Consider the following 18,933-nt stretch of genomic DNA (forward strand, 5'->3'; position numbering starts at 1 on the left):
ATTTAGAAGATATATTGTACAAGTACAATTTCATCCTATCAGGAAGTCGCACGAACACATTTCTTTAGTTGTAAATCTGATTTCTCAGACTTTAAACAGACAAGTCAATTTGTTCAACTAGGCAGCAAACTTGGATACTTCAATTCCTTAAAATGCACACACACACATCTGCAATTACTAGTACTTTTGCGAACATTGCTAAACTTGCACATAAATACCAAAGGTTAATTTCTAGCGCCACTCGTTAAAAAAACCACTAAGCAGCAGAACTGGAAAAGTCTTACGTCCAAGAAGCAGAAAAGGCACTGCAGAATAGACTTCCCCCATTGGGTAATTTAAAATGTACTAGATTACATGCTGAGTAAGGATGAAGAGCATCAGGCTGGTCTCATACATCCGATTATGGTTTGCTGAATCAATCACACTTGGCAAACTTCTTATATAGAACACCGCAACAAACAAGCAAATCACCACATGACTAAGCACAATATACAAACTGAACTGTAACTTCTATGATTAGCTGAATGGGGGTCTTGGGATCTACAAAACAAATTCAAATTAGAGTACCTGCCAGTGGGGATGGAATTTTTCCTCCTAATTAAAAGTGTAATATGATTGTTTGCTTATTTAAAAAACATCTGATGCCCTCCCTAGGGTGTTCCACTGCACACTGGGTTGCTGAAACGAAGACAGTGTCTACTTTTAAGTGGAATTTTCTCTGCCTCTACAAAGCTTAGCTTTTTTAACTGCTTTTATTGGCCCTGTTAACCGTAACTATGATATATAGACGTTTAGGGGGGAAACCTTTTTTTCATTCCCATACAAATGCAAAGGACTTTGTCAGCATACATCTCACCAGATATCTTGCTATTTTTAAACTCCTAAGAATGGCAGTACAAAATTTAGCTGATTTATAACTTAATTCCCATAACCCTGCTTGAATCACAATATACTTTATGATGGTAAAGTGTATCCATTTAGAATGGATTAGATCTGTATGCAAGAAAGCAGTTTTACCATATTTCTTCTCAAGGATAGAACATACAAGAGCTATTTCTGGCTTTACTTACCAGTCTGAAAATACATCTACTGAAAGAAATCTACTGATTTGGCAAGTGAAAAATAAAATTACAGTCAATAGACTAACCTGTCACTGCTAAACCCAATAAAGGAATGTCACCATATTTTAATAGTCACAGAATTATCCCTATCAGTCCCTCAAATCCCTAGAAACTGAATCAATCACCAATTGTCAAGTTTTCTCCTCAGATTCATACACTGTTTAAACAAAGGATTTAAATACTTGTAAGTGACAAGGACTTGTGAAACGACGATGATAACAACCTGATCTGCATTGTATTGCATTGTATTACAGTATTAGAATTAATAATTTTATTTTAAATGATCATGAAAAAATAAGGCACAATTGCTGATCTTGATAACTATCGCCTTCTCTGTAAGTTGATTGCTTTTCATGGCATTGCTTCATAAATTAATCTTTTCAAAAAGAAAGCATGTTCTACAAAATTACCCTAATCCTGTTCATTTCCCTTTAGCCAAGTAGTTTCTGTGGCAGATTAAGTTGTTGGTTGTTTGTTTTTTGCAATTTTATAAAAAACGCAAAACAACGAAAAAACAAAAAGAAGGAAAGCCCAACTCCGTGTTCTAAAGAGAGACCTTAATGCTTACCTTAGTTACAAGATTATAGACCATGATAAGCAATTAGGCATTAGATGTGGAACTACATATCTAACATAAATAATGCCTTCATTTCACTACCGTGCTTTTGTGAGGTTTGGTGCTAAGAGGCGTCAGGCAAGCGATAAGCCTGAACAAATCCTACTCCCTATCACCACTGCTTAGCTCTTAATTACAGTTTGAGGAGACAGTTTGCAATTTGATTCCAGAAAGAGAACAGCCTCCCTGATGACATCACGAGACCAAATATAACCTAAAGGCTGCACAGTTGAACATTTTAATATTGTTGCTAAAAAAATAATAATCAAAGCAGCTAGAACGTTTCCTCCGCCTTCCTTTTGCTTTGCTAGTAAGCAAGCACCTTCTGGATAAAAGCGGTGGCAATGCTTTTGGAAGGTTGCAGTTGCAGGTTTTAGCTTTTGGAATTATTTTAAAGGTTCCAAACAAGCATTGAAATTACAGTTTACGGTTGAGTGAACATCTCCATATAGGAACACCAACCCACTCAGTTTATATTGACATCTGGCAATTCTACATTTCCTGACAATGGAAATACAGCAAGTCTTGAATATTTAGAATGAAGGTTGAATCATAACTCAGGGGCTAGGCCAGAGAATAGCTTCTTCTCAGGATTTTGTACAGGTAGTCCTCAACTTACAACAATTTGCTTAGTGACCGTTCAAAGTTACAACAGCACTGAAAAAAGTGACTTATGACCGTTTTCCACACTTATAACTGTTGTGGCATCCCCATTGCCATGTGATCAAAATTTGGTTGCTTGTCAACTGGTTCATATTTATGATGTTTGCAAAGTCCTGGTGTCGTGTGATCCCCTTTTGCAAGCAAGCAAAGTCAATGGTGAAGCCAGGTTCAATTTACAACCGTGTTACTAACTTAGCAAGTGCAGTGATTCACTTAACAACTGTGGCAAAAAAGTTCGTAAAATGGGTGAAAACTCACTTAACAAATGTCTCACTTAGCAACATAAATTTGGGCTCAGCTGTGGTCATAAGTTGAGGGCTACCAGTATTCCGTTTTGATCATGCATATTTGATGTGTGCGTGTATGTAATGAGTATGAAAACACTGCCTGTACTTGAAGCACTGCGGTTCTTAAGTTAAGAAGAGAGACTGGGTTATGGCCCAGTCTCCAAATGATTTATTCTGATCAACATTTGAAGACAATTTAATAAAATCTAGGTTACCCTAATCTATACTATTCTGCCCATTTATTTATGCAATCCTGCATCATCGTCATTACAAACATTATGAAGGCATGGTTAAAGTCTCCCTAAAAGAAATCTAGTAGATGCCGCCATATAATTTTCCTGGGAACTATATGGAAAAGATTTGCTACTGCCTTCTTTTTCAACTTCTCCATCTAGGCCAGGGGTACCCAACTCCTGGGCTGCAGCCCACTACCAGGCTGTGGCCTATTCGGAACACTGGACAGCTATTCACATGGCCTAGTTCCCCTAACCCAGACATGCCACCAAGCCACAAAGGTTGGGGCTGATCTAGGCTACAAATTTAGCATTTCTTGCTGATCTCCCTTCCAATTATTAACTCGGTCTGAACCTACTTAACATTTTGAGACAGCCAAGTTGACCAAGACCGATGAACAGCTGCAAATAAGATAAAATTCCTGTTAACAGAGAAAGAGAGGAACCGCGTAAGTTAAATGCCTCATCGGTTCTTTTTCCTTATTTAGATGCTCATTCTGTGCATGACTGAGAATGACCAAAAGGCAAGAAGAAGAATGGGAATGCTGAATTAGAAGGATTCATAATGGTGCAGAAAGTATAATAAAATAGCCTAATCCAGTCTGGATTTTTATGCACAGTAGAATAAAGAAAACCTTCCTTGCATTCCACTATTTTTAAAGAGTGCTTAATATTAAATTAAGAGAGAGAGAGAGAGAGAGAGAGAGAGAGAGAGAGAGAGAGAAGAGAGAGAGAGAATATAAACATTACTAGAGCTGTAAAGAATTCATTAGCATCAATCCAATTGCTACATTATCAGAGAGAACAAATTAGTTTGAAGTCAGGACAAAGAAGTGAAAAATTACCTGCGAAGACGCAATGAAGAAAAACAAGAGGCTGTTTCACAGCATCAAAACAATGTAAATGTCTGTTGAAGCAAATATTATTTGCAACACAATGATCTCACTTTGAAGCTAATTTCAGAAAACATTTGGTGCAGTCTTATTCTCTGGGTTATGAATAAATGAAAGCAGCAGGTCCTAGTTCCCACTTATCAAGAGTGCTAGGGCAGATGACACTGGGCCAGTCTCTCTCACTTCAATCCGTTTCCCAAGTTTGCTGCTGGGAGAATAAAGGGAGGGGTTATCCGGCATACACAAGTCTCAATTTCTGGAAGAAATACTGTAAAATAAGGAGAGATGTATTCTAAGAAGTCTTCCAAATAATTGGCTGCTTATTGTATTTAGCCTACCCACCCCTTTTCCTGGCCATGATCTAGTCTGAAAAAATTGCTTGAGGATCTGGTTCATATTCCCAATGTAGCCAAATTTTACAAAACACAAAGTTGTAATTTTCCCATGAATTCTGCCCATTCTTTAATCATATCTTCCTAGTTGCATGAGCTGATACAGAGAATTGTCAGAGGTTATGAAATCAATAAGATTTCCTTTATTTATCTGTAGTAAGCAAAGGACAACTCTAGAATTATCAGGGAATTATTTAGCTCTGAACCAACACCAAGAGACACTAAAACAATTCTAGGAGAGACTGAACAAATGAAAACCTGCTCTACAGGAAAATGTATCTAACACTAAATTATCATCAGCTACAATTTGTATCATATTCTGACAGAATACATTACTATTGAATACATGTTGGATACTTATTTTGCTGATATTCTGATTCTTCACCATTGCCTGACACAATCAGAGTACTTGTTCAAAGTTGTAAATTTGGGGGAGGTCCAAAACCATAAACCATAGTGGCTTAGAAAATAAAGAAGTAATCAGTGAATAATGTTGATGTTTTAATGGCACAATAATACTGTAACATTGTCAAAATACCCCTCCATTTACAGTTGAGAAATATTGATGTCATTTCCTGCAACACGAAATCCATAATTCATTTTTAATCAAACAAAAACAAAGAGTAAACATGCATAATGTACTAACTACTGCAAGCTTACTTTTTAAATTCTAAATTAGAACAAGAAATGACAGAATGATTGAACTTGAAAGGGAAGAAATGGCAGACTGAAGATGGCCCTGGGAAAAGTGGATCTGCCTTCTCTGGACAGGGAGAGGATTTGAGATCACCCACAATGCTCCAGACAGCTGCTTCTTGTGAAAAGACTTCAAGATAGTACTTTCTGGCAGGTTTATCGCTCTGGGAGGCAATGAAGTAACCATTTTGTTCAAACCCCCTTCAGGACCATTGAAAGGACACTAAGTTTACATACTTCCTTTATAATCAGCTGTTAGTGATCTTTGGATTGACTAGTTTGACAATATCAGGTGAGTTTCCTTCAATCCTTAGCACAAGAACATTTTAACTTACACATTTAATAATTTACAAAAATATTTTGCTTTGGAATAAACAGCAAAAGGGTGACTTTTTATTTTAGAAAGTTACCAATAAACTGCCAGTATGGATAAATTGCAAATAAGATTTTGGAATTAATTATAAAGAATCATTTCCATGGGAAAATGTTTTTGTTCTGAATTTTTAAAAAACCTTAAGATTGTAAAAATTGGACACTGGAGGAAACTAAAAATTATAATTAAAAGAGAAGGACATATAAATTCAACCTACAATTAGAAAATGAAGCAAAATATTCTAAGAGGCATATTGAAGGATATTGTTGGAAAATTGATTCAGAAATTAATTTTAACAGCATCAACAGTTTACGTCTCTGGAGAGACTATGTCCAAAAGATATAATAAAATAGAAACAAGTTTCACTGGACAAGCATTGCTATTTTGGACATACAAAAGAAACTGGCTGATGTTGTAATAATTAACATGGCTATACAAACAATAAGCCAAGAACGTGATCTAGATAATTTTCCTATGCTGAATTTACAAAAGAGACTTGTTAAACTGTTAAAAAATGGACAAGAAAGAAATGAAAAGAAATCAAGTTTTAAGACATTATTTGAATGAACTAAGGATTAAGATTTCAAAGGAAGAAACATAAAGTTGGCTTATTTGATCAAAATTAAATTAGGATATATAATTTCAAGTAATAATGGAATTTACTGACTTTAGGGATGAAATGATTCTGCTTTATGGATTTGTTTATAGATAGAGATGGGAAGAAAAGATCATACGTTGTATGGTTGCATGTTGTATGAGGAGGTAATATATTACTAACATTATTAATAGTTATGAAGGTAGGAAGTTGTTTATTTGTATATTTCTTTTCTTTCTTTTTACTATATTTTTATTTTACTTCTTTTCTATTTTCTTTTTTATTTTCTGCACCTTCTATTTTTATTCTTTTTATTTTTTTCTTTTAATAAAATTGTCATCTAAAGAAATAACAGAAAAATTAAGCGTTCAGAAAATGAATTGGCACAAAATTAGATAGTTAGATGATGATAGATAGATAGATAGATAGATAGGGAGGGAGGGAGGGAGGGAGGGAGGAATATTGATAATACACTTTCACAAAGGTTATGGATCCAAAATTCCAAGGAAATCAATATGCCTTTCCTTCAGAAGAAAACCAAAAACTAGCTTCTCATGGGAAGTGAAGGGGAATCGTTTAACTGGGATCCACCATTTAAGTCACCATTAGTTAATTGGCTATTCCTCTATTAGTGGAGCTAAGGAAAGCTGAAATTCTTAGGCAGAAGCAGCAACTCTAGCCAGCTTTGAGTTCTAGGAGGAAGATGTGGCTGGAGGATGGCAGTGATAAAAATGCAATGGAACTATGGTGAGTTTTCTTCCATTTCCTCCAGCAATCTTAGTAGTAGTAAAGGAGTTATATATCTCCTTTAACCTATTTGGAACATTTTCTTTTATCTTATATTCCTCTAGCAATCAAGGGCAATAAGCGATTATTTATTTATTTTGTTCCCATAATTGTCAACTTTTATCTCCCATAAACTTGTTGTGGTTTTTAATTTTTCATTATGGCTGTCATCTGAAGTGAAGAACTCTTACTTGAGTTTCCTCCTTTTATGCATTGCTCAGCTTTATGCCTTGGTGCCAGAAATTCCATTTTCATAAATCAATCTTTAAACTGGCCTATGTGTACCAAAACAATACTTTGAATCAAAGAAGCCCAATTTATTTATTAAAGATTGTGTAAGAGATATGAATTTACATATACAAAATTTGCATTATGCAATTCAGCATAAGTATATAGAGATATATATTAACTTAGGTTCACTGTCAAAGCAGAGGAATTAAGAAGCACAGCACTCACTTGTACCCTTATAGCATGAAACACAATTTCATCCTCCCTTATTAATGACTGTTTTCAGGTCTGTCCCTCTAGGGCAGTGATGGCTAACCTTTTCTGGACCCGAAGCACACGCCCAAACCGCCCAAATGCAATGCGTGTGTGGCCCCCACGCATGAGTGCCCCGTGCATGCTTGGCAGAAACCCGAGAGACCAGCTGGTTGGTGGGAGGCGCGCACGCATGCATGGCAGAGCAGAACTGGGATGACGGCTCGTGTGCCCACAGAGGCCATAGGTTCGCCATCATGGCTCTGGGGCAGTATTCCCTAATCTCAGCAACTTTAAGGTGTGTGCACTTATTACTAGATAGCATGCGAGTCCACATATCTTAAAAGTTGCTGAGGTTGGGAAAAATTGCCCTAGGGGCGTGTGTCATATCATGTGTGCCAGAAGTGGCACGCGAAGCCAAGTCGCCTGGCACGCACGGAGTTGCCCATTCCGGGTTTCTGGTGCACATGTGTGCATGACGATCAGCTGGCCTTTGTGTGTGTGGCAGTGCCGAAAACAGGAAGACCTGGTCGTCTGATTTCTGGCGTGCGTATTCGTGCCAGCCAGTTGATTGTCCCACACATGTAAGTGCTGGAAACCGGAATTCATTTTCCAGCGCACGCATGCCCCCTGGGCAGCTCCTCTTCCGGGTTGTGAGCCCACCAAGAGCACATGCGCACTCCCTTTCCAGCACTCGGTGCCAAAAAGGTTCGCCCTAGGATTTGACAGACAGAATGGCAGTGGGAAGAATGGGAAAGGCACAAAATCCTTTTGCATGCTGTAGCAAGCAGGAAATTAAAATAATTAAGTTCTTGTTTCTGACACTGATGTGTTGTAGGTATGAAATGAAATGATAATTTCTTATATTCATAAACACTTCAAAATATTTAATCTAAGCAGCAAATCTTAATTTTTTTTAAAAAAAAACACTGCTATCCCAACCTGTTGTTGCATTAGGAAAACATGACTTTTTTAACTGCAAGAATCATGGAAAGATCAATAGAATAAAGGAGTAGTTAATGACACATTCATGATATGGGTCTGTAACAACAGTATCAACTTGACCTATCTGGCAAGTAACAACTATTTAAAACTGATCCTTCGTATGACATATATCATAGCATAATGAAACAGCAAATTGCAATATTTAAAAATTAACACCTATTCCTACTTACACCTCGCACAGTGTATCACAGGAGGGGATCCTTCATGCCAGAAATGACCGCTTATGCCGACTGTGACCAGCATTTTTCTCTCACAGCATATGACAAAAACTTCTGGCAACTCCAGTTTTCAGACAGAATTGTTGCTTGGGTTAATAATGAAGTTTGCCGGACAAGAACAGTCCCCAGACTTCAAAGAATTATCTACCCCTCGCCCCCTTTAGCAAGTGGACCCTTTTATCTTGTCTGCTAAAAAGACAGACTAATGATGATATGTTTGGAAAAGAGGAAGCATAGATCTAGTCCCATCAATTCTGTGGCAGCAAAATTTTATCCTTTGGAGCCCAGATTCTTGCAAAATGCCACTGTGCAATGTCAAATATAGTGTTGATCTGCCTGAAGGACGGAATTAACAATTTAACAATTTACAGAAAAGCTTTAACTACCATTAGTGTTTCTACCTTTTTTTTTCTTGAGAAGAAGGATAGTTGCCTACTTGCAGCCTGTGATTTCTAGCTCCCAAACTGTTATTAGTGGGGATTACTACATTCTTTCCCTCCTTTCTGAACTCCTGGAAAGGTTGCAGAAAGTATTCATTGTTACCAAACTAGACCACCTAGAGCAGGGGTGTCCAAACTTGGGAACTTTAAGAATTGTGGACTTCAACTCCCAGAATTCCCCAGCCATGACCTAGAGGATATGATCCACATGAAAAAGAGTATGAACATTGAACTCCCTTTAATTCTTGTTATGGAAAGTAATGCCATAGGGGATTGGTATGCTGTCCCTAATATTTGGGTGCTTTATGAACTATAGTTTTTAAAACTAAATTTAGCTATATACTTTTCATGGACAGAAATCTGATATTAGGTAATTGCAGATAAGAAGCTGAACATTAATGCAATTCAAAATGGTATCCAATTTGCCAAGAGGTAAGAAGTGGAATTAAACTGCAGGTGATCCTTGCTGATTTCATAGCACAACTATCCTATCATGCCTTGTTCTATGTAGTTAATACTTGCAAGTAGGTGAGGGGGCGGGGCTTGACATCGCAACGACACGACATGCAATCTTGGGTCTTCAGGATTGCTGTCGATATCTCTGTTTCTGGACGGTCCTTTTGGACCTAAACTGTTCTGAAGGAACAGTGATAGAGAAGAGCATGTCCTGCTGATCTCAGAGGCATTGCAAAGCCCCTGATTGATCCAGGAGAAAACTCTTTTTTCCAGCTACAAGCGAAGCAACCAAAATGGCTGCCAAAGGTTTGGACAAGGTTCTGAAACAGAACCTGTGCAGGAGTGTGTCAAATTGGTGAGAAAAAAATTAATTATTAGAGAAGGGAAAACCCAATAGAATTGGAATTTAAAATAAAATTGAAGACAGAACAAAAACAAGCGGCGAAACAACTCTGGTCTAAGACGATCGTGTTATCTTTTCTACCTTAATTTTATTTACTTTCTATGGATGGTCTCTTTACAAATGCCTCTTACTTTTAAACTGGACTGGTCTCTTTTTCTTCCTTCTTCCTCTATACTTTCTCCATTTTTGGTATTCGTGGATTAAAAGCTTCTTCTCTCGTAAGGCTGGGACGCAGCATAATTTTTACAGGTTTTTTTTTTCTCTCGGACAGAGAGGCAGAAATAGATGGAAAAGAGGTAACACTGCCATCTAGTGGCTAGAGGGCTTGGCAATATCTGATAAAGCTATAAACTTTGTTTACTGAAAGGCACAGAGGAAAATATTTTGTTGATATAGGTGTTCCTTTGAAGGAAAGAGAAAGCTTTGATTTGAAAAACTCCACTGAATTTGTTTGAAACCTAAAAAGTCTTGGATGTTTTGGCAGTGTTTACAACCTGGAAAATGGCACAACGTGAAGAAGAAAAGGCACTAACTTTGCAAAGAATTTTCTTAGAAATTCAAAAAGTTTTAATAATCATAGAGAGTATTGAAAAGAGACTTGAAATTATAGATCAAAATACAGGAAGTACGGGGACAGTGATGAAGTTTGAGGACAGAGCTCAAAAAATCACAGAGACATATGAAAGTAATAAGAAAATTGTTGACACTGACAGCAAATTGAGAGTGGAGGGAAATGACAAGTGTGAAATGCGGAAAGGAGAAATCGATGAACCGGAACTTTATTTCAGATGTCAGAAAATAGATGAAGAAAGGAGAGAAAATTTGGCAGAAATAATGAGAGTAATCATGGCAGAAGCACTAATGATAACAAAAGTTAAGCTGATAAAAAGAGCAGATAGAGGTTTCGAATTCTTATAAGACATGCAATGAATAACAAGTTCTTAAGAGAAGTCCACATAAGACTTATCAAGAAAACACTTAGAATACAGACTTTACAAATGGCAAGAGATATTGGACTACACTATCTCTGGAAGGATACAGGATGATGAAATGAAATGTCACAATAAATTTTAGTTAAATGTAGTTAAATTTTGAGTGCTATGTACAACGTAATAATAGCTATAGTCAAATAAATGATTAATAATGATAACAAAGCATTTATATATACTAGATTGATAATATTAAATTTTATACAATACTATAAGCGAGGATTATGGAGATGATGTTGAAAAGCCTTTTTATAAAAGATAAACAATTTTATATAGAATAGAATATAAAGATGTAATATCATTGGATGATTTCAGGATGATGTAATAAAATGTCATAATATAAATATACTTTAAATTTAATATGCCTTATGTTGAAAGGATGTAATAATAGCTAGGCTTAATGGATGTTTCATAATTATATCAATTTGTATACATGTATATTAGATTGATGATACTAATAATGGGAAAAACATGGAATTGAAAATTATTAGAGAATGTTATCAATGCTAAAATAATAAATAAATAATAAATTTATTCACAATAAATTTAGTTAAATATAGTTAAAGTTTGAGTGTAATGCACAACGTAATAACAGCTATAGTCAAATAAATGATTAATAATGTTAACAAAGCATTTATATATACTAGATTGATAATATGAAATCTTATACAAACTGTAAGTGAGGATTATGGAGATGATGTTGAAGAGCTTTTTTATAAAAGATAAACAATTCTATATAGAATAGATTAGAAAGATGTAATATCATTGGATGATTTCAGGATAATGTAATAAAATGTTATAATATAAATTTACTTCAAATCTAATATGCCTTATGTTGAAAGCATGTAATAATAGCTGGGCTTAATGGATGCTTAATAAGTATAACAATTTGTATACATGTATATTAGATTGATGATACTAATAATGGGAAAAAACATTGAATTGGAAACTATTAGAGAATGTTATCAATGCTAAAATGATTGAATGACTTAGAATAGCATAATAACAATGTATACAAAGATATCTTGATTATCAATATGTGAATTTTGATAAAATTCAAGTGAGGACCCCGGAAAGGACACAGAAAGACTTTGTAACCAATCGACACACTGTGTGTAATTGAAGAGGCTTTTATGTTATATGTGTTGTGTGTTTGTGTTTGTCTGAAAATAAAAATTTTATTAAAAAAAATACTTGTAAGTAGGACAGGGGATCATGAATAAGGTCAACATAGGAAATGTCCAGATATACCAACATTTAAATCTATAAATACTCCCATTTCTATGGTTAAGCTTTCTGTTAATTAGGTCCTGAAAAAAATCACCTGGTCTTGATGTGGTCATCCTAATTCTTGGTTGGTCAATCTGGATTAATCTTTTTGGAAATCAACTTGTCTGCTAAGTATTTTCTGAGTAGTGTATATTGGAGGTGGTGACCCTTCAAGAGCTGTATGCAATTAAATTTCATTTTAATGTATGCCGATTAGTGTATATTCAAAGTGACAATAAAGTTATTCTAAGTCTAAAAAAACACTTCTGTGTTTAGTGAAACTTGTTTAGTGCTTAAGTAACTGGACATGAGTTAAATTCTGTTTCCATTGTTAAGATTCATAGAGTGATTTCCAAAGATAAAATACTCTTAATTTTCCTTTTAACTTTGACTTCCGGGACAGTTTGGTGAACTAAAGACAACCATGGCATAGATCACAAAACCAGTGAGTAGACTGAATTCTTAAACTTCTCTGAAACAGGAGAAGGCAGGAGATCACCCACATGTGCAAAGATGGCTGCACCTTGCAAGAAGACCATAGGATAGCAGTTTTCTGTGGACTTAAGCACTGGAAGATAACAGGATCAGCCATCTTATTCACAATGATAAATTATTAACTGATAAGATAAAGTATAGAATGTGGAACTACAAATAAGGGGCCAAGAGAATAATTTGGAAAAAGAGCATTTACTATATATACAAAAGAAACTGGCTGAAGTTTTAAAAATTAAAAGAAAAAATAATTTCTTGTTGGAGCTACAAAAGAGGCTTGTTTAAGCCTTGAAATCTATGCAATGGGATAAAGAGGTATTGAAGAGAAAGCAAATCATACAATATTTGATTGACTTAAAGATTAAAACTGTTACAAGTAAAAGGAAGAACTATAAAGTTGGTTTAGTTGAGCAAATTTAAAATAAGTCCTCTTTTTGGCAATGTTCTGACCACCTTTTATGGACTTTTTGCTGATATCAAGAGTGAAAAGTTGATGCTTTAGAAATTTGCTTATAGCTAAGGGATGGGATATGGGATAAAGAGATATCTGTTAAACTTTATAGGGGATGAAGAGTTATTGAATTTCTCTACATTTGTGATGATGGTTTGAAGTTTTAAAAATTAAAAGAAAAAATAATTTCTTGTTGGAGCTACAAAAGAAGCTTGTTTAAGCCTTGAAATCTATGCAATGGGATAAATGGAAGTCGTTTTTTATTTCATTTTTTATTTTTCTCTTGTATGCTTTATTCTTTCCTTCCATTGTCTTCTCCTTCTCTAAGTTAGTTTGTACTAGTTTTTATTACTCTAGTTGAACTTCTTAATAAAATTATATTTTAAAGCGTTTCCTTTTACTTTGAAGCATTATCTATCAAGAAATAATTCTCTTTGCTGCCATAACAATGCTAATGATATTGATATAAAGGAATTTTTTTTTAAAAAAACTATTGAGGTAGATACAATGTAATTTTCTACTAATACGGAACATGAAAGTAATTGGCAGTTGGGTGGCATACAATTTAAAAAATAACAACAATATTAATACTATGATTAAAGAGCAACTGTACCATAATTTAGATGAGGATTTTTTTTTACTTAAAAAAATAATCCTCATAAAGACTAGAGCTAGTTTTGTCAGAGATGATTTAGTAGAGGATTATTTCGTATGTTTCAAAATGACAAAAAAATAAAATAAAACGTCAGATATGTAATGGCAAGATATTCAGTCTTTTTAATATATATCCATCCGCATAAAATGAATGATGTGCATATTCAATTGTAGCAAAACTGGACCAGCAATACATATTAACACTGTTTATTAAAAATTAATCTAGTACTAGTTATTTATTTTTTTCTCTGTGGAGAAATTTTCATCATCAATTTGATGAATCAATCTTGCCATACCAAAAACTCCTGCAATTCTATTAACTTTGTGGAGTATAAACATTTTCCCAATTTATAGACAATATATAACTGTGAACTGTTTGCGGTTTTTAAGAAAAAAAAACCTCATGTAGCTAAAATAAATCTTAAACAAACAGACTAGTATTACTTTCCATTTTTTACATCTTTACGTAAGACAAAGTGGAATTGAGCAATAAGAATTAAAACTTATGAATTGTTAGATCCACCTTTTGTTTAGAAATACCTTGCAAATGCTATTGCTGTAATCATCCACAAAATCACGATGAACATCGCGTGGAGGGAGATGAAAAGAAGGTGTCCTGCATTTGGCTGCATTACGTACTAACTAGGCTGTACTGGAAAATAAGCCTTTGAGGGTGATACTTGCCAAATAATAGCTTCCCTTCATCACATGAACAAGCAACATGCTTTATATATTACGTCAGGGTTAATTGGAGGTTGTATGGCAAGCAGATGCACAGATAACTGAAGATCTTGAGAGGTTTGGTCTTTTAAAAAAATATACAGACACACTTTTTGGAGATTACATCTGTATTTCTATATTGTTTTTATTTACTTCTATATCTGCATCTATCCACATAGTCTGAGAACTTATTCTAAAGGGGAATGCACTGTTTATAGCAGCAACTGTTCAATTTATTCTATTATAGAAGTTCTATAACAATTTCTTATTGTACCTAAAGTCATTTTCATAGATAATTTGCATTAATATCAGGGTCATATGCCTTTATTCCCTGGTATGTTTTCTACTATAAAAGCATTGCATGAAATAACTCACACACCTGTGCAATGCCTATTATTGTCTGTTTGTAAGCCTTGTCCTGGCATTTGTTGCGTTGCTATCAACAATAACTTGAACATGAGATTTTTGGGTAACAACTTCAGAGGCTATTCTATTGTTGTAAAAGCTCTCTGTTGTTATGGAGACAACAGACAAAGAGTGATTTTTCTGCATCACAGATTACTATTACATAGAAAAGGCTATCACGTAAACTGGCTGATGAATCAGATGGTTAACTGAAAAGCCATTCATTATGGATATTTTCCAATGTTTTGTTAAACATATCTTGCTTAACCTCATAGGAATTCATGGGTCATTCAGACATAATTAACTACTTTTATTCTACTTTTCTCCACAGTGTTTCCTTCAACCATTTTATTGTCACAATAACCATATCAAGTAGATTAGAATGACTGGCCTCATATAACAAGCCACCATTTATTAAGTCATAGATTTGACATCATGCTTTATTCTTAATAATTGCTTGGCTTTGCAAAACATTTTAAACTATATGGTTACCAACCACAACTGAAGGTTTCACACAATGCAATATTCCAATTCCAACTACATTGCGTTATAATCTGGGGGTTTTTTTGCACTCGTGTCAGAAGCACAGAGGCACTTCCGAGTTGAAAGGATTAACCGGTGGTGACATCACCGTTGCCCTGGGAATGACTATTTAGGGACTCCTTTCATCTTCCTTGCAGGAAATGTTTCTCATAGTGGCTGCTTAGCTTCAACAACTGCTTCCTGTTGGGGCCCTAACAGCCCAGGCGGGGAGGCGAGGAATGGTGGGGAGAGGAGAGGCTGGCGAGGCACCCCTCGACTTGAGTGACATTGAGTTAGCCACGCCCACCCAGCTGGTCATTAGGCAGATCATATTAGTGGTGTGCAGGATTTAAAATTATGAATTTAGTGGTCCCTGAGGTCCGAAAGGTTGGTGACCCCGGCTCTGGATGGCTGTTCCTCATGAGGAAACTGTTGGAGAACAGTTTTCTATGGGTTTGAAGCAACACCAGAAAAAAAGAAACAGCTCTCCTATACAACATCTTCCAACAAAAAAAAATAGCCGGACAATTTAATAAAAAAGTGTCTGACCGCTCAACCCACCATAGCACAACGAAAACAAACTATGAAATGGATAGCACCACCATGCACAACAGAAGAGTCCAGGCTATTGTAAGCCACTCTTACACAGTGTTCTGTTTTATAAAAGGGAACTAGAGCTCAAGGTGAAGTGTAGGAGGGAGCGTTTCTATTCAATAGGAACCCTGCTTATCTAAAGAAAACCTGTTGCTAAAATGAATGGTTCAGGTATGGTCTCTAGCCAGCAACAAAAGGCTGTTAAAACTACTTCTTATCTGTTCCCTCAGGTTTCTCAGACATGGCATGTGTGATGCATTTGTTCAACAAAACCAATATTTTTTAATACAATTCTGACAGAAAATCCCTTCAGTTTGACTTTTTAAAAAAAAGAAATGGTAGTATTATTTATGCTATGTGAGTTAGCAGACCATCGGTCAAACACAAAAGAATAGATTTTTTGTTTGCAACGAATTGTCTACTATATGAAAACTACATTAAGTGAATCTTTCCAGTCTAAAACAGGGGACCTAACACTTCTCTCTGTTTCTCTATACAACACAGATAATACATTTTATTCATTATTTGTGCTGGGGGATTTATTAGGATCTACCTTTAGTTCTTTCTAAACCCCAAGACCTACAAACTATATTGTGAAGTGAAAACCACATTCAACAAGGGAACTCCCAGCTTTAGTACCTAATGTGGCCTGTCTGTATATACATGTCTGTACATGTCCAGTGTGCGGGGGGAAATTTCTCTCTGAAGAGAGAAATATTTCTATGTAAATGCAATATTTTGAAAAAGTATTATAAATGTCATGGAAGGGCAACTATAGCACCTTTATGATCTTAGGAATTTATAAACCTAGGAATTCTGGAGTTGAAATCCATAGGTCATAAAGGGGTCATAGATATAAGTATAATCTTTATTGTCATTGTACTTAAATACAACGAAATTGGTTTTAACCTCACTGGTGCAAAATTATAACAGAAACGAAAAAAGAAAGAAAAAGAAAATAAAACTAGCGTGTGCATGGAGTGATTGTGCTTGTATTTAAAAGTCTGACAGCCCAAGGATAGAAACTATCTTTAAACCTGTTTGTTCGGCTGGCTATACTTTGATGTCTTCTGCCTGATGGAAGAAGTGCAAAGAGACACTGACCAGGGTGTGAATCATCTCTGAGTATCTTCCTTACTCTGCTAAAGCAGCGAGATCTGGCAATGTCATCCAGTGGTGTCAGAGGGCAACCAATGGTTTCTTGTGCCGAATTGAACATTCTCTGTAGTGCCTTCCTGTCCGCAGCTGTTAAACCAGCATACCATACTGTAACGCAATATGTGAGGACACTTTCTATGGTGGACCAATAGAAAGAGGTCATCAGCCGTTGTTCCACCTGATTTTTTCACAAGACTCTAAGGAAATGAAGTCTCTGTTGGGGCTTTCCAATCACCAGAGAAGTGCTGTTTTTCCAGGTGAGATCTTGACTAACAAGCACTCCCAAGAATTTAAAAGAGGAAGCCCTCTCCACACAGCCCCCCTCGATATACAGTAGGGCAGGTTCATCTCTGTGCTTCCGGAAATCTAGCACCATCTCCTTTGTCTTACTAGTATTTAGATGTAAGTTGTTTCTTGAGCACCATGAGGATACCTTCTGCACTTCTTTCCCGTATGCTGATTCATCCCCTCCAGTTATGAGACCCAGCACTGTTGTGTCGTCTGCAAACTTTATTATGATATTGGATGGATCCAGCTCTGGTTAACATCATTTTGAATCACTTTTTTGCAATTACAGCTTTTATAGTTATACTTGATAGGCAGAAAAGCACCATAGTAGTCTGTTTTGCCAAGAACTGTACAGCCCAATATATTTACAGTTACATAACTTTATAATAGTTATTCCAACACTAAAGGGATTGCATATACTGTACAGGTAATTCTCAATTTACAGTCACAATTGGGACTAGAATTTCAGTTGCTAAGTATTGCAATTGTTAAGTGAGTCATCAAATCACCGGGCCCAATTTTACAAAAACTTTTTTACCATGGTCATTAAGTGAACCATGTGGTCATTAAGTGAATCTGACTTGCCCAATTCATGTGACTTGTCGGAAGCCAGCTGGGAAGTCACAGATCACGTGACCACAAGATGCTGCAACTGTCATAAATGCAAGCCAGTTGTCAAGTGCCCGAATTGTGATCTCGTGACTATGGGAGTGGTGTGACAGTCATAAGGTTTGAAATTCATTCAGAAGCTTCAATTGGTGCAAAGTGCGGCAGCGAGAACAGTCTTTGGAGCCTCTAGAATGGCCCATATTACATCACTGTTCCGTGAAGTACACTGGCTAGCAATCTGCTTCCAAGTGCAATTCAAGGCTTTGGTTATGACCTTTAAAGCCCTTCATGGCATAGGTCCAGGGCTCCCTGATGAACCGTATTGCCCTGCTAAGACTAGCCCATCCTACTCAGACAGGCAGAGAGGGTCTACTTCAGATCCTGTCAGTCAAAGAAATTGGATTGTCAGGATCCAGTAGAAGAGCCTTCTCTGCTGCAGCACCTGCCTTTTGGAACATCCTGCCTTCCAGCATAAAACCTGCCCCAACCTTCCTATCTTTCTGTAAGAGTCTAAAAATCTGGATCTGCAAATTGGCCTGGGGACCTAATGGAGGAGTTTGACTCCGAAGGTGGAATCCAGACTGATAGCTGATTCCACCTCCCTCCTGCTCTTTACTCCCCACATGTCCATCTGTTTTACTTATCATATCAAAGTATTTTCTTTGTTTTATTGTTCCTTGTTTATTTTATTGATCTACTATTTTGTTTTCGCTTTGTTTAAATGTCCTTTTTATTTCTTCAGGGTTTGTTTTTTTGGGGGGGTTGTGAGCTGCCTAGAGTAACCAGATAGGCAGCAAATAAATTTAATAATAATAACATTTATTTCAATTAAATTAAACCTGCGAATAGAAATAGAACAACTGAAAGCAACAAAAGAAAGCATAGGGAGTACCACAGGGAGGAACAGCTTGCCTCCAGAAGTTGTGAATGCCCCAACAATGGAAGTCTTTAAGAAGATGTTGGATAGCCATTTGTCTGAAACGGTATAGGGTTTCCTGCCTAGGCAAGGGGTTGGACTAGAAGACCTCCAAGGTCCCTTCCAACTCTACTATTGTATTGTATTGTACCAATAGTAAAAGTCATCTTTGGGTGCAATCCCAAAACATCTGGAGCACCAATTGAACA

The 18,933-nt window shown here is 36.1% G+C and overlaps 1 protein-coding gene across 8 annotated transcripts in view; it reads right to left on the bottom strand.

Moving 5' to 3' along the window:
* ZNF385B (zinc finger protein 385B) overlaps positions 1 to 18,933 on the bottom strand; it is a 246,750-nt gene that overhangs the window by 112,432 nt on the left and 115,385 nt on the right. Inside the window, exon 1 of one of the 8 annotated variants that reach the window (XM_081938917.1) lies at positions 14,053 to 14,152. The exons of 4 other annotated variants lie outside the window; for them this stretch is intronic. The gene's annotated coding sequence lies outside the window, so the exon portion shown is untranslated. 3 more of the 8 variants (XM_081938918.1, XM_081938915.1, XM_081938919.1) reach the window with 3 other exon arrangements.

This window comes from Natrix helvetica, assembly GCF_964273705.1.
Source record: "Natrix helvetica genome assembly, chromosome: 1".
Taxonomy (NCBI): Eukaryota; Metazoa; Chordata; class Lepidosauria; order Squamata; family Natricidae; genus Natrix; species Natrix helvetica.